General features: G+C 39.5%; 1 long non-coding RNA gene and 2 pseudogenes across 1 annotated transcript; all 3 read right to left on the bottom strand.

Annotated features, from left to right (window-relative positions):
- Positions 1 to 4815: 4815 nt before the first annotated feature.
- On the bottom strand, positions 4816 to 6406 carry LOC121711199 (annotated as a pseudogene).
- A 1018-nt stretch (positions 6407 to 7424) lies between these two features.
- LOC121711198 lies at positions 7425 to 16155 on the bottom strand (annotated as a pseudogene).
- On the bottom strand, positions 13586 to 14870 carry LOC121712313. Its single transcript, XR_006032584.1, has 2 exons — positions 14477 to 14870; positions 13586 to 13734 (listed from the first exon to the last, which is right to left on the bottom strand). It is a non-coding gene; the product is annotated as an uncharacterized LOC121712313 (long non-coding RNA).
- Positions 16156 to 16771: the final 616 nt, after the last annotated feature.

Raw genomic sequence — 16771 nt, 5'->3', positions numbered from 1 at the left:
AAGATAAAATACACCTAATGAAGAATGTGTTACAAAAAAATACAGAAAAAAATGGGTCTATCCTCGTCACAAACGAGGCACGGTAGGTTGACGGACTGTCACTTCATACCACGACCATGCCACACGCTCTGCCCCTGCACTAGTATATTACTGTAACACACAGTTGAAGGAAGTCTCGTCAGAATATCATTAATTGTTTAGGGAACCTTAATAAGGAAACACCATTTACATACATTAATGATCACAAACTTTTGCCCAGTAGTCATACTTCAACACAGGTAGGCTACAACAGATCCAATCAGCAATCTGAAAATGATCAAAAATGTGTTCATATAGTACATTTTGTAACAAATTGCAGTTGTGTTTCCACCTGCTGGTGAGTCTGTGTGGGGATCACACACAGAAACTATTGCCAGGACTGTTTACTGAAACATGAAAACCCACACTTCAACTCTTCTTCCAAAACATGAAGGAGTTTCAGTCAACATGGTTGCATCTAGAAGCATTTCATCTCCAGTCTAATAGGAGTGAGATGTGAGTTCAGTGTAGCATCCCTGTACCCCTTGCAGCAGTAGGCTCATCCTCCTGGACACTGACCATCTTCCCTCACTAGTTCTACCTCATCAGTCTCTCGTCCCTCAGCACTGTCTTCTGAGTCATGGCTAGCATCCAGACTGGACTTCCACAGAGTCCTCCTGTGTGACCTCAGGGTCACAGGTTAAGGTCAGGGTTACACATTACGGCCATCCACTGTCTTGCATAACGAATCACAGAAGTACTCTTGAGGTTCTCAGGCTCTAACTTGAGGACCATCTGACAGAAGTGAGATGTGCATGCCAGTCCTTTAGATGCTGTGTGGTAAGATGCGTCCGCCAGTGCTTTAGGCTGTGCGGTGAGTTGGAGGAGAGACCATAAATGTCATTGAATAGCCTTTGTGTAAAATTATATTTTCTAGATCAGTGCTGAAGGTTTGATTTTGCAGTGTAGTTTCATACCCAAGGTTTCTCCCATCGTCTTAACAGTCTCCTGCAACAACCATACCAGGTGGAGTGGCTGGGTGGAGACACCAATCTCCCCAGCTCTTATCACCACATGCCTGCAAGAATCCACACTCCAAAACTTCAGTATAACTCTACAGGAGAGTATTCCAGTGAGCAAGTGTTGATAAAAACCTGTTTGTTAACCTTGACATGAGGGAAACTCAAACATTGGGTCATTTATTATAGTAATAGACTATGAACATAACCTTCAGCAGTTAGCATTTTCTCTAACAAGGTTTATCTCCTCCCTGCTGGGCAGCTATTGGACATAAATTGTCAATTTCCCCTCTATCCTAATTTTTGAAGATTGGGCATACAGGTAAAAAGTTATGTGCATTACCGCACGTCCAAAACGGCATTGCAGAGCTCCCTAGAAGTAAAATGACACCAGATTTCTTGTGTTTCCTCACAATGTTAAGAGGGTGTAGTCTACTTTCTTTTTCGAATGACTGTATTGTATATGATCCAACTGTGCATTTCCAATAACCATGCATTATGAGGTATGACTCATGAAGTGAGATGTCATCTTTAGTATGATATGCTTTATTGATCACTAAAATCACAAGAGGATAGATAGTATTCGTCATTATGATTATTAAAAAAATTGCAGAAAATGACGCCCTGAATATACTCTCACGCAAAAGCAGCATCACTTCAGGATATTCTAAAGACACTGTTTTCAATCTGCATTATAAATGTGTTTTTACAAATCAACCAAACTGGATCAGAGTAGTGCTCAGACAGTGCAGTCGTAGAGTATGTTGTCCTTCCGGATGATCCAGAGATATCATCCGTATCGTAGAATAGAATTCACTCCGTATAGACAGAGCCATCACCTCACACCTCAATCGTAGACAAGGATCCTAGAATACTCTGCCAGTCAACTCACTAAGAAACAAACCCCTTAATTTCACCCCTTATAAATACCTTACTTTTGACCTTATCACGGTGAAGTTAATCAGGTACTTCGACCCAATTAGTTGCAACCAATTTGAAAACGTGGTTTGGTTTGCACCGTTGACTCCCAAGATGTCTACTGGTCATGGGATGTTTGACAATTTCCCTCCATACAGTGTAAAGATATTGCCATTTTTTATGCTGAGTTGTTGAGAGGTAACTCTCTGGGGAGACAGGTTGCTTAGCACCCTTTTATACAGTCCGCAACATGCTTTTTTCATCCTAATATAAGATTAATAACACTTGTCGATTTTAATTTTTGCAGTGTATAATCTGAGGTGGAAATGCATATGAAGTCTAACAGGGAATTAAAAGGAAACAGGAAATGTCACTTTTAATTTGTGACACTGATTAGGCTTGTGCCTTTGGTCTGGGAGGTGGTGGCTGGAGTTTGTTTCACACAAGTGCCCTGCTTTGTTTGTCTCTCCAACAACCTCAGCTCCCTCTTCCAAGTAACTCTTTAGCTCCCTCTAAAGGTTGCAGCTGAACTGCTCTATGGACACCCTTTTCGTATAATTTCATTGGACTGATTTTTTCCCTAAGACCTTTGAAGAATGTGACCAGGTTGGACTTGCAGTCCTTCTCTTGGCACTCCATAGCATCATCCAGAAGGTCGGAGCGCCCATGGAAAATGTTTTTCATGTCCTTAGGATGACGTGGCATTTTGGTGTCCATTAAAGTCACTAATCTATTGCTGACTGTACTTAGCCACTTACCATAGACTGTGTCAAACAGAGGTTGCATTACACTTTTTCGTTGTCCGTCAAAACGCCTACCTTGTGGATATATTTGAAAAACAAACCATTTAATAAATGACAGACGGACTTCTGATTTTTCTGTAATTATTTAAAAAAAAAAACATCTGTCAATGAATATTCAGTTAACGCAACCTCTGGTGTTAAACCAATTACTGTCACACACAGGGTTAATTAATCAGTATGTCTGCTATGGGATAAGTGGATATACCATATTATATTGTTTGTAATAATGTTCTTTATAAGGACATTGAGCTCCTTTACAAATTGACCTGTTCTGGTCTTTTTGATTTTTAGATATAGATGAAACCTGATCGAGTTCTTCAATGAATCATTCAGCTATGTATATTCTCAGAATATAGAGACTTTCTTTTCTTCTTTCCAGATAAATGGACATAGATAAATTATTTCAAGAATACAAAAACTATTTGTGGAATAAGGAGGACTGATTTTAACATTTTCAGGACCTGATACTCCGAGTGCTTTTGCCACTGCATGTATACAGGAAGACATCCAGGTGTAATTAGGTATAGAAATTGTGGAAATTACTTTTAGAGGCTCATAAGAGATGGATGTTCTAGAGCTGGTCTTTGCAGTTACACATCAAACTAAACACCCTTTTCCCTTTCGGAATAAATTGTTTTATGCTCTTGATATATAGCAAAGGGGAGTGGGGTTAACTGAAACTATATGTAACATATCAAACATCTCTTAAGAAATACAATGTTTCCACTTCTCTCAACATAACATGTAAATTAATGTAATTCAAGCAAGAAAACTAATGCGTCAACATTTTTGTTTAGTATATGTTTGTCTTTAATGGCTCCAACATCACTTCCAAATGCACAAAGCTGCATATATACTGACAGAAGAATATTCATATCTACCATAAAGCCATCATTGCCTCAATTTTCTATGGGATAAACTATTCCCAAACAATCCTTATTTAAAAAAAAAGAAAAACACCAATATATTTTGTCCAAATTTTGCAAAAACAAATCACCGTTCCCTTAATGTTTCTTTGAGGTTAACTCTGTACTGACTCTCCAAGCAACCAAATCACAAAAAAATACATACATACACAGATAAAACATGTACTAAATGATACAGGACATAATGTGAAAGTTAGAAACATACAACCACAACATTATCTCAAATATGAAAAAATAAGAATGAGTAATGAAAATTACTAAGTTACAAAATTACAAAAAAGTGGGGTCTAAATGACAAAAAGACCTTTTTTTACTTTCTGCAGAAATTCCAGTGCAACATCTAGAGCAGTTTTTCTCAAACTTTTTCAGACCAAGGACCACTTAACCAGTAAAAAAAACCTCACGGACCACCTAGCTAATAGACACAATAGGCCAACTCACCAACTCACAACCACCTTGCTTATTGTCTTTGCACCTTGCTTAATGTGTCAGAGGATTCATATGATTTAAATTGGCATATCTTACATAGGCAGTGTTGCAGAACTGTTTAGATTTACATACAAGTTGGTTCAATATTGCAAAAAACTCATCTATACTATTTTTTACCACGTCTGCTCGCGGACCACTTGGGATATCTTGCGGACCACCAGTGGTCCCCGGACCACACTTTGAGAAACACTGATCTAGAGCTTTCTTCCCATTTTCAGGCTGGAATGCATTGTTAAGAGTCTTTGAAGGATAATAGGAGTTGGGATACTGAGTTGTTTTGCCACCCACACCCAAATGTTTTGATTGACCCACAAGTCCTGACAAAGCGATAATGGCGCAGTTGGGAGAGTGTTCCGCTCCTTCTGTACTTTGCCGCTAGCAGAGCCCTCTCCACAGCCTGAACGAACACTACTCGCTTCTTCAACGCAGAGCCCTCTCCACAGCCTGAACAAACACTACTCGCTTCTTCAACGCAGAGCCCTCTCCACAGCCTGAACAAACACTACTCGCTTCTTCAACGCAGAGCCCTCTCCACAGCCTGAACAAACACTACTCGGTTCTTCAACTCTCTGTCATGGTGAGCAGCATCATGGTCACACTAGGTTTGCAAATACCAGCACTTGGCTTCTTCTTTGTCTGGTCTTAGCATTTTCCTGGTAAAACGACCAAAATAGTTGGTTGTTGGTTGTCTTTGGACATGGTCCAGATTTCTTTCAGGCACTTATCAATTTCCCTTTTGATGTTTTTAAAGTTCTTAGGGAAGTTTTCCTTAGGCGATGGCACAGGTCCCTCCACCAGTGTTATTTCTCAACAAAGCAGGTGTTTTTTTCTCATTTAACCTGGTAAAGATCAATGGATCTTACCTCAACAAACTCATCCTTGCTGATCTGTATTTTGTATCTACAACAATACTGACCTGTTTCACTTGCTGTATCTAAACGTTCAACAACCACTGCATAGTAATATTCTGTATTCTCTGACGTCTTTTTGAAGCCAACATATTCACCTCTTTCATAATTATTTATGAAGTTCATCTCGAGGGCATCATGCCATTCCTCAGGTATTAGACTTCCAGGGTCTGGATGATGAAGCCTTTCTCCTTTGCTAGCACTGTTACGAATTTCATACTTTTCCAATGCTTTCCTAACCTCTTCCAGGGTATCACATAACAGAAGCTGGCCCAAAGCGAGGAGAAAATCTGGGCAGAGAGTGTTCTGCAGCAGTGAATTAATTTCTTTGGTTAATCTGATGACCACTTCATACATTACATTGTCTTAATGTTCATATCATCACTCTGCTTCAGGTAGAGGGTGCAACCCTGTGTCTCTTTTGCAACATACACTTGTGTTTCAGAGGTAGTATTGACAAGTGGATCTTGATCTAAGAAGAGCTCTGTCTCAAGGATTTCACAGCATACAATTTGAAGTTTTCCGAAGACATTTTGACATAATTTAATGGCATCAGCAGAAAAGATGGTGCCTTTACTTTGTTCTCTAATCAAACTTGTAAAGCCATCCAAAAATGTTCTGGAGTTTAAATGTCTCTCAAACCAACCACTGAACTCACAGTTGTTTTCATATCGACATAGTTTCACACTACTACCCACAAGGCTTTCAGAGGTGACATGAGACAACATTGTGGGTCGACTGTCTTCAGGCAGCAACAATAGCATCTTCTGATGTTCAAAGATGTCCTCACTCAGATAACAATGTTCCAGGTTCATTAGGAGGCTGAGCTTGTCTTTTATTGAGTCCTCCAATCTTTTTGTCTGGAAGACTGTGTCATTAAAGTAGAGATCTTTAGACTCGTGCAGTTTGCCATCTGCTGATGGTAAATACAAATTCTCCTGGAATTGTATTTGCTCTGGTTGTGTTTTTATCAGTTGGAACAGGTGCTGGACAGCACGTTTGAACGTCAACTGCTGATTTGCATTGAGAGTTTCTTTTCCTTCAGAGTCCATGTAAATATTCTTGAGGAGTTTACAATACTGCCCAATTGTTGGCCTTTCCTCCACATCTATCCTTTTAAATAATTCAGCGTAGAGTGCATGCTGTGAACTGATTTTATACAGATACGGCCTGAACTCTTGGTAATCTTCAAGAAGAAGCACTGCTTGACTGGCTTGCACAAGAACAGTATCATTTTCAACAAGAACCACTGGCTGTTGTTGAAGTTGAGATCCACTGAAATCTCTGATTGATTGTAAGCAGTGGTGGACATTACTTGAGTACATTTACTCAATTACTGTACTTAAGTCGCTTTTTCATGTATCTGTACTTTACTTCAGTATTTCAATTTTATTAAACTTTTTACTTTTACTCCAGTACATTTTGAGGCCAAATATCTTACTTTTTACTCCACTACATTTTGTGACAGCTGAAGTAGCCTACAGCTGAAGTTCCTTTTGGAAAAAAGACTGTCCAAATACATGTGTTACATGTATATTTTCTATTAAGCGAGCTAGGCTTTAAATAATGGTGTTGCCTAACCTATGTTATTATCCACTATTTACTGTACCTTGTTGACCCCTTTTCACAATATTGATGTTAGCATAACTAGCCTCTTGACGCCATCGAGCAAATGATAGACAATGATAGACAATCTGACACTATCAAACACAAAAGGAAACATCTTGATTTGGTCTGAAATTGTAAAGCATTCAACAAAGAAAAATGTGGTTACTTTGAAATATGTAAGATAAGATATCACATTAGCTTGTTTTTAGTTCTTTCTACATACAACAATTATTAGCTGATTTTGTCCTTGAATGGAGGAGAAAGGCTTAATGAATGCCTATGTCTGTGCCGAATCATTTCAACAATAGTAAATGCAACTGTATTAGTCATAACACATTTCAAGACTTTTACTTTCGATACTTAAGTACATTTGAAGGCAAGTACTTTTGTACTTCCACTCAAGTGGAAATGTAAAAGGAGGACTTTTACTTTTACTGGAGTAACATTTGACCATGTGTATCTCTACTTTCACTCAAGTACAGGATTTGTGTACTTCGTCCACCACTGATTGTAAGTAGGCATATGATTGGTGAAATACTGTTTTTCTGAGGTTTCTCATATCAGTGTTTGGACATTCTGACTGACAGATGTTTTTCAGATTCTGGGCCACTGAATCACAGGGTGGCTTCTGAAAAGCTCCTGCTTTAACCAAATCAGTGTGGTAATTGAGAAAGTTTGTCTGTGGGCAGTATTGGCATGGAAGACCAAATGAGATACTGATGATCAGGTTCTGTTTCAATCAAAGACCCAATAAAACTTATGAACTGAGGTCTTGCTATGTACTTCTGATTCAATTGTTTGTGCAAACACAATTATCTCAATATCTGAGACAGTATGTTTCATTCCAAGTTCCTTCAGCAGTCCCCTCACTCTTGGTCTTGAGTCTTTGTGAAATAGTTTCCAGAACTTAGGTGGTACAAATTTCTCTTGAGGGAGCATGATGTTATAAAGATCTTGATTCTCGTCAAAAAAGTAAGATGGTAACTGAAGAGTACCATGGATGTCTCTGATGAACTTGACATTTGATAGTTTGGCCACAATCTGATCCTTGAACGTCTCATATTTTAAGACATATTTTGGACTTCAAGACCAACAGCAGCCGAACAGAGTTAATCACTTGTGTTTCTGTGAATGTGTGTAATAAGGGCAGCAGGAACTCAGCATAGAAGTCTGGATCAGTCAAAATGTTTATCTTCATTTTCTCTGACATGTTTGTTGACCAGGTTGTACTCCAGAAAAACATGCCCTTCTACATCAATATTAAACAAATCTGGAAATGTGGTATTGTAGTCTGTATTCAAGACAAACACATCCTGTCCCTCAATGCTCTCTCCCTCACCCTGCATGGTCTGAAACAGTGGCAATGACTTAAACCTTCTCAGGTATTCCTGGGAGTTTTTGGAAGTGTTAATTCCAGTTTGAAGAAATTCCTGAAGATCAACCAAGTCATCTTCAGACAGGTTCTTGAATATTGAGTGTGGAATCTGGAAAACTTGTTCCAAAACATAATTGCTGTTACCTGGCTGGAAGAGCTCAGGCACCAAATGATCATGAAGCACTTCATTGAAACATTGAAAAAATGAACAGTTTAATGTTGTGAGACCTAATTTGACTAAGATAGATGAAATGTTCCCATCTAATTTCCAAATAACACTTGAAAGATCCTTCATTGGTTTCAGAAAATGTTTGTTATTTCAGCTTAGGCTGATGACTGGAAGAACAGGAGAGTCAAAGAAGGCTTTCTTGATTTCACTGAAAGTGTCATTTGATTCTCCATCTTTGATGACCTCTAGTTTGATTTGTTCCTCAAAGAATTCCCATAGGCGCTTCAGGCAAGCAGGGGGGTTGTCTTCAATTTGAAGCTCTTTCAGTACAGGTATCAAGTATTTTGATGCAACAGATATTGTCAATTTCTGAAGATAACCACCCGTTTGAAGTATTTCACTGTGCCATACGTTACTGTCATAATCTGCAGACTGCTCTTTGTCCCTCAAATATATCCCAAAAGCTAGAATACTGCCTTGGAGAATCCTGATAAAAAAAAAACCTTAGTGTCTGATCTTGAGTAAGGAGAAGAGGAAGTCCATTGACAGAGTTAATGTTGTTCTCATCAATATCTTCCATACAGAACTTTAGGAGTAAGTGGCATCATCAATTTTCTTTAATGAGTGTGTGATCAACAGGTAAATGTAAGGCTGCCAATGTTTTTGAAGAATCATTTAGAGGTTTTGCCTTCAAGTACAGTACTCCCGCACTGTTTTGGGGCACAGCATCATCACTTCCACACCTGCTGTCTTAAAACCTGTAGATATCTTCTTCATCTTCTGAGACCAAGGAGCAACACTCATTCCAGTGTCCTCTAAAATTTCAAAAAGATCTGCTTCCAACTCCTCACTAAAATGAGGAGAATCCATAGGATTGTGCTTGTGAACATTTGACCAGTTGACTGTGTATTTTTTTGAATTCAATGCCATTGAAGGTGTTTCCTCTGCCAACTGCTGATGGGAAGTATGTAAAACAGGTATCACAGAGAGATCTCTTTCATGTATAGATCTGTATACATGATTGATCATTGCATGCCATTCTTGCTTAACGTTTTCTGAGATAGATGGGAAAAATGTCAGAAATGATGAATCTAATGTCCATAAATTCAGAGGGGTTCCTGTTCTAATGGTCATTTGTATGTGCTTTGACAGATCCGCATACAGGGGTAAAATAATGTCCAGCTTGAGTGACTTGTTCCATTCAGTCTTAGGACTCACTGCATCCTCTTTCCATAGGTCCCTTCTAGAAGGGTCAACCTCAAAATTCCCATTGACATGAACTGGCAGACCAGTCTCCCCAGGCAGAGGAAGGGAGCAGAATAGCCTGGGTCTAAAGGAGCCAAACTGTTCTGCAATGACCCATTGACTCCATGTTTCGTCTTTTGAATCTGATGAGGATATATGCATGTCATAGATGACCTGGCATGGGACCGGGGACTTTTGTACTTGATCTTGGAAGTTTGCTCTCTTAATGCTGCTCTCCTCAGATAACTGCTTTTCAATCAAATATTCTGTATGAAGTTTGTCCGAGTCAGGGCTGATTGTATGGAACTCTATTCAGGAAGTCTCTATGTTTTAGGAAGAGGATCAAACCATCTGGGTCTTCAGCAAGGACTTGCAACATTTCATCCATGTCACTGGGTCTGACACCTGTTTTGCATATTTCAGACTTAGCTGCCATTTTCTCTGTTCGGAGAGGAAGCCTAAACATAGTTCCAGATTTAAGGCTGAAATCTAAGGGCAGAAATGTTGGTATACATCCATGAATGAATTCTTAAATGTTTCTTTCGATGAGTACATGCAACCTGGTTTCTGCTTGGACGCCATCTCTGCATATTTCACATGTGGATCAGATATGCAAAGCCACTTGTCTCCTGTTACAATGGCAGGACAATCTGTGAGAAGATAAACAGAATTGAATCCAAGACCATATTTTCCTGTTTTTCCACGCTGTCCATGTTTTCCACCTTCCCCAAGATTCTTAATGCCTTTCAGGTGTGCATCAGTAAAAGCCTTGTTGTTGTGCACACAAAGAGCTGGACCTTGAAGAGAATCCCATTTCTTCCTAAATGTTTTCTCAGTCCCATGTTGTCTCTTATCCCAAATTAAGTGTATTTCTGTGGCTTCTGCATCATCTGCATTCTGAATGAGCTCTTTGATGAGGTCCTTTTTGGAAGGATATGCTTCTATGATGTTTTTTATTCGTACTGTTAGTTTTTCAGTTTGTCCAAATTCTTTTGCATAAGGTAAAGGGGCCATCAACTAAATGACTTTGTAGTGTGCGGTTCCTTGTTGTCCTGATACCAAAATGGCATGCAACTTTCCTTGCTATTTCTTTGTGACACAAAGTAACATCCGCTGACACTGGCATCCATGGGCTGTCATTGTAATGAAGATCAGAGCTGGGTCTCAGTACAGAGTTTGTATCAGGAACAAGATAGTTCTGTGAACTTGCATCTTCAGACTTACAGAGTTCTTTTCTCAGTATGTCCAGACAAATATTTAGATCAACTTCGGAAAGAGGATTGGGCCCGTATTTACTTTCCATCTCATGCAGAACAGCAGCAAACTGTTGAGGGGTAAATTGTTGTTGTACACCAACACATTGCCAAAGAGTGGAAAACATGGAAAAGGCATTTGGCAGGGCACAGAGATATGGTTTGGCTTCGAACTCTTGACATTTTGCCACCGATCTTGCATGTACAAATGTGTTGTCCACAAAGACAAAGGGGAATGATTTAGCATATTCTTCAATGACGGTTGGGTTGGATTGGGTTTGATCTTCATCATTTAACAACTTGTTCAAGTATTCATATCTGTCATACACTATTATGCCTAATAGAGCTTGATCGTGAACATCACATTTAGATGCTTCCTCCAGTTGTCGTAGCACTGTGTAAAGTGGTGGTGTTTTCCGCACACCCAGTTTGTCAAGGGCCAAGTTATCTTTGTGGATCTTAAGGTGCCCATGATCAACTGTGAATTCTGTCATGTTCACCAAATTACGGCAAGAGAAGTTATAAACATGGCATGGTTTTTTCAATGTAGGAATCAAATTATTGTTTAGTTGTGTATTGACTGGTGAACATGCTGGGATGAATGGTGTGTTTTGAAGTGAGTGCCAGTGATGAGATTTTTGGTCAACTGACAACTCCTGCATCAATTCAAACAAGCATTCAAGGCGCTTCATGGCTTTAGTTTTATCTGATTCCCAGACCTGTAAGATAGTGTTTGCTCTTTCTGCCACATCCTCTAAGAGTAAACGATCACTTAGCATTCCTAAGGCTATCAGCCTGTGCATCCTTTTAAGGGAGCAGAATTCATCTCTGGTACCATCAATAAACCTTCCTTCCTCCTGGTCATACAGACAAGCCACTTTCGCTGATGGATTCACCAATGTCCTGATGTATCGGAGTTCACCACTCTGCGAAGGAACACAGCGGTGCACTTTCAGTAGTTCATCCACTTCATCATTACTGAGGTCAATTGCACTGAGAATCGTAGCTTTTCTGTCTTGTGATTCCAGGGCGCCTAAATTTCTAAACACCACATCCTGGAAAAAATCTGTCCAACTGAGTGTTCTGTCCTTGACAACGGAAGTGGGACAGCATAGGATCCCTGGGTGTGATGGCTCAGAAAAATCTTCTCTGCAAGTTCTCCAACTTCCTTGTGTTCTGCTATGCCTGGGTCCAGAAAACACAGAATTAAGCGAGTACCACTTTATCCCATCACTGAAGAGTTTGAGATCTTCATTACAAAATCCATGCACAATTGCTGAGTAGAAGGCATCAACTAATGGTGGAAATGCTTTGCCTACTCTCACTATCTGGCCAGAATGTGTAATAGGGATAATCTGAAAAGCTTCCATTTTCTGATAATTGCTTCAGGATGAACAGGGTGATAATGTAGGCATTTGCTACAGCATCCTTCAGTAGGGCTTTGTTCCATTCTGCCTTCACCCCAGTCTCCCATAGACTTTTACGGTTTGACATCACAGCAAATGAACCGTTGATATTGACAGGGAGACCAGTTTCGATTGATAGAGGCAGAAAACTGAATGCCTGCCCAACTAAGCTGCTCTTCTTGACTGCCCATTTCCCAGTCTGGGGTTCTTTTTGCAAAGGCACAGCTAGTCCCCCAATTGGCACCGAGAATATGTTCAGCTCATTTTCTTCTTGGACCATTTTTAGTGAACTGTGAGTGCCGAAACAAGAATAAAGAAGCCAGTACTGGACATCATGCAAATCAACATTGTTTTGAATTATTTCACTAATACTTGCAGCAGAACCATCAATTATATCAGCACACTTGGTATGATGTTGCATCAAAGAGGCAACAGACTTTCTTTGACTGTCTTTTGGTCTTCCAGATATTGGAATCGTGTCCACAACTTTTCTTGTGATCTGAACGAGTCTTCATTTGCTCTTTTGTTGGAGGTGTGGTGGCATTCTCTGGCAAAGTCTGAAGAGAGACATCATCTACATTTCTCAGAAAAAGCAGATGAGTTTGGGATTTATGAGTCAGGTGTTTCTGAAAAGCCATAATACGATCTGTGTCATACACCTCTGTACTGATTTCTGAAATGTTGGATTCCTCTGGACTGCGAAAGGGCAACTTAGTGTGCCCTTGTAGAATTTTTGAGTGTTTTTCTCAGAGAAATCACAATCAAAAATGCCTTCATATGATTTGAACTGTCCTGGAAACCTTTTGGAAATCTCTGTTGGAACCCGTTCAGTTTGATTCCAGGATTTCCTTTATTTTGAATTAACTTTTTCAAATGTGTTACATTTGGATCAAAAATCAGGAGATTCTCTCCACTCAATATTGAAGGAACATCAGTCACATGATATACTGCATTGAATCCAATTCCAAAGTTTTTGAATGTCCAAAGACAAGGGCCATTACACAGGGACATACCACTGTCAATGAGACTGGCATACTGTAGGTGTCTTTCCCAGATAGCAATTACTCATTGAATCTATGTTAAATCAACATTATTTTGTCAATGTTAAAATCATTGAGTCAACGTCGCACTTCAACATTGATCCTATAACATTTTGCACCCTCTATTAATATTGAAGCAATGTTGAAATTCCAACTACAGATCAACGGAATTTTAATGGTATTTCAATTAAAATGAATATTGAAACAACGTTGAAATTACAACCAAACTAAAGATCAATGCGATTTCAATGGTATTTCAATTGATATTAAACCTCAGTAAACCACTTTTAATCTGGAAAAATATTGGGAAATTCACATCCTGCTTTATATACAGCCAGGATAAATTTGACTAGGCCTAGTATGGCTGGTTTAGGCTACACAATCGTGCATAAATAACCAGACAACTTATCAGTTTGAAAATCAAGTGCATTTATTAACTCTTCTTCATTTAGAAATTCACGTGTGTTGTGCTTCCCTGCCATCCATTCAGTATAGCATTCATAGACCACCCGTTCGCAGTTAGCCCTCCACCATCCAGTAGCAGAGTGAAGTGGCACCTAACAGAAACAGAAGAAAAAGAGATAGACAGTGTTAGATAAATATGTTCAACTGAAGGCTACTTATAATTGAAACTTAGAATATATATTCTATATGTTTGTTGAGTTTGCTGTCAAAATGCCAGGCTGAAGATAGTGTTAGAATAATTCAGTTTCGCAAGCTGGGTGAGCTCATTGAACATGCCGTGTTTGCTAGCAGCACCAGCCATTCGGGCAGCTCTGTTCGTCCGAACACTTTTGCTGCCCAATGAACGGTTAATGATAGCAGTCTAGTCAGATATGACTTAAAGTTGACTTATATCAGTACTGCTAAAGTTAGCCTATTAAACTCACAAAAATATGATCACCAGGAGTTACATAAATGTTAGCTAAATCTCCACGTAAACCAGCAGCACATCTTCAGCCTATAATTTTGAAAGCCTAGAAGCTAACGTTACCGGTAGGCCTAGCACTACTTCATATTTTATTATCATGAGTATAATAAACTGTAACTTACTGACAACAAAGGTAGGACCTAATTATAAATCAGACTGCCGAGTAACGTTAACCTAACATTATGATGAACTGCCATAACGTAAGTTAGCCTAAACATTAATTTGATAAGTAAATTTAGCTAGCCTAGCATTTGAATCAGTTTGTAAATCTGACAGTACGATGTACATAGACTGTAAACATGACCGAATTTAATGTAGTACACTTTTACAATAAAACATTATCGTTTGATAAATAAATGCTTGCTTACCATTAAGGAGGAGTGAACTTGACAGAGAGCTGAACACCCCCGTTGGTCTGACTGAACTGTTGCTGAAAATGAACTGGACAGTTCAAACGTCGTCGCGCGGTCAACTATAAATCCACTACTTTTCAATCACCACGTTAAGATTTCCCAGTCAACCACAAATCCATGACTTTTCAATATCTTTTAGTGAACTATGTATCAATGCTCTATCGATTATGGCAACATAAACTATAAACCAATGTTGTTTCGATAGCTCTCTTATCGATATTCATGCACTGTCGGGTTTTTGTCAGGATTGTAATGCTGATTCAATGTCTATTTACCATTGAGATTTCAATCTCAACCAAAATTATGATTTGGATGGAAAATCAACATCATATCAATGTCACCTTGCTATCTGGGTTGTGTTTCCTGAAATCAACCATGAATCTGCAAGTTCTAGCACCAGCATCCTCAGCATTTTGTAGGAGCTCTTCGAAAATGTCACTGTCCTCATTGTACTCCTTCAGGATGTTTTTAATTCTCTGAGTTATGGGTTCTGTCTGACCACACTGCTCTATTCCAATGAACTCTGGGTTTAGGATACGCGTGCTGAGGAGGGGTATGTTCAGCCACTCCGCTGTCACAGGAAGTACCTCTTCATGAATGACATAAAACTCTTCTTGGTCTTCCTTCAAGTCTGTTAACCCCTCTTTACTCATATCACAGAACAAAGTCTTAGAGGCAGGCTGCAAAGTGAATGTTTGGTTTTCAGCCATTACTGGTACTGGAGTATCATCCCTGGCAGTTTTTTTCTCTCTGCGCAACCAATTCAGGATATTTATGGACAACCTCAGCTCAGTGGGTTTTCCAAAGGGAGGATTTCTTTGATCAATCCTTTGCTTGACATCATGAAGTATTTTCTCAATCTCATCTTCTGAAAGGGTTAACTTCACTCTAAACTCTTTCAGTAAGACCTCAAATGGCAGGTACTCCTCTGGGACCTTCTCAATGTAAGAACTCAGATCTAATTCAGGGGGATATGCCAAAACCACATCACAAGGTGGTACAAAGTGGTTGTCAATCCAGAGCCAATGCACAGATTTTTTTTTCAACACCTCCCTAAAAGGCCCAATATGGTCCTGCATGAATCTGTATGTGTCATGCAACTTTGTTTTGAATTTGACATCTTTGCCCAGGTCAGGTGTAGTTTGTGACATTGAGTTTAGTACCGATGACTTGACAATGACTTTCTCAGCTGGTGGTGGATTCAATAGTCCCAGTTGTTTGCATACTTTCTCATTTAGCTCAGCAACAACTGGCATAACATGCCCAACAACAGTACAGTAAATTGAATGTCTAATTTCACATGGTTTATAAAAATGTCTGTTCTCCTGTTTCTTCTTGATTTTCTTGATCTTTTTTCCTCTTGAATCCATACAGGTCACAGCATATGGATTCTCACAAGGAAACCACTGTATCTTTTGTAGTTGCTCCAGCTGGCTTGGAGCAAATTTAGAAATTATATCATTGTCATTTAGCACTCGGAGAAGAACATCTGCTTTCTCCCATGCTTTATCCTCAGAATGTCCGAAGGACTTTTCAAGACTTCTGACAAGATCTAGCACATTGCCAGGTGATATATCCTTCTCTTCTGACTGCAGGCCAAGTTGGCGTAAGCTCTGGAGCATCTGTTCTATCATTACATAGTCGGCAGAAGGAAAGAAATTTGGCTCAAAGAGTTTTTTGAAGGCGTCATTGCTTGGATCAAAAACACTTGAAGCTTTGGCTTTCTGGCATTGTCCTTCCATTTCAATGAAGGTCAGATCTTTGCATTTTTTGTATAACGTCTCATTTTGAGAGAAGAGGGCACAGCCATGTTGTAATATCCAGATCATTGTTTTCTTTTCATTCTGCTGATTAAAATAACCTGCCTCAATGCATTTCACTAAATGAAGGGCCAGCTCTGCTGTGTCCCAAAGTTGAACCTTGAGGATTGACAAAAGTCTGCGATCGGCTCTAGTAGCGCACTGGACCACAGAATTAGGAATAGGGAGGTCAGAGGGAATGGCTGGTGAGGAGTTCAAAACCACTGCATGCTTTGATTTGGCACATACATACTCGCCAGTCATCAACTGGAACAGGGGCATCTTAGAGACTATGCTTTGCTCTTTATCGGAAAGAGAGTCCACAGAAGAGAGGAAGGATTTGATTTCCTCTTTTTCAGTGCAAGATGCAGAGTGGATTCCTCTGATGACCTGATCACTGCTCAGGTTTAAGAAGACCTTCAGCAGGCTTTTAGGTGATGGAGGAAGAACA

This window comes from Alosa sapidissima, chromosome 6 (assembly GCF_018492685.1).
Source record: "Alosa sapidissima isolate fAloSap1 chromosome 6, fAloSap1.pri, whole genome shotgun sequence".
Taxonomy (NCBI): domain Eukaryota; kingdom Metazoa; phylum Chordata; class Actinopteri; order Clupeiformes; family Clupeidae; genus Alosa; species Alosa sapidissima.
The sequence above is the reverse complement of the archived record's forward strand: the minus strand, read 5'-3'. Positions and strand labels throughout refer to the sequence as shown.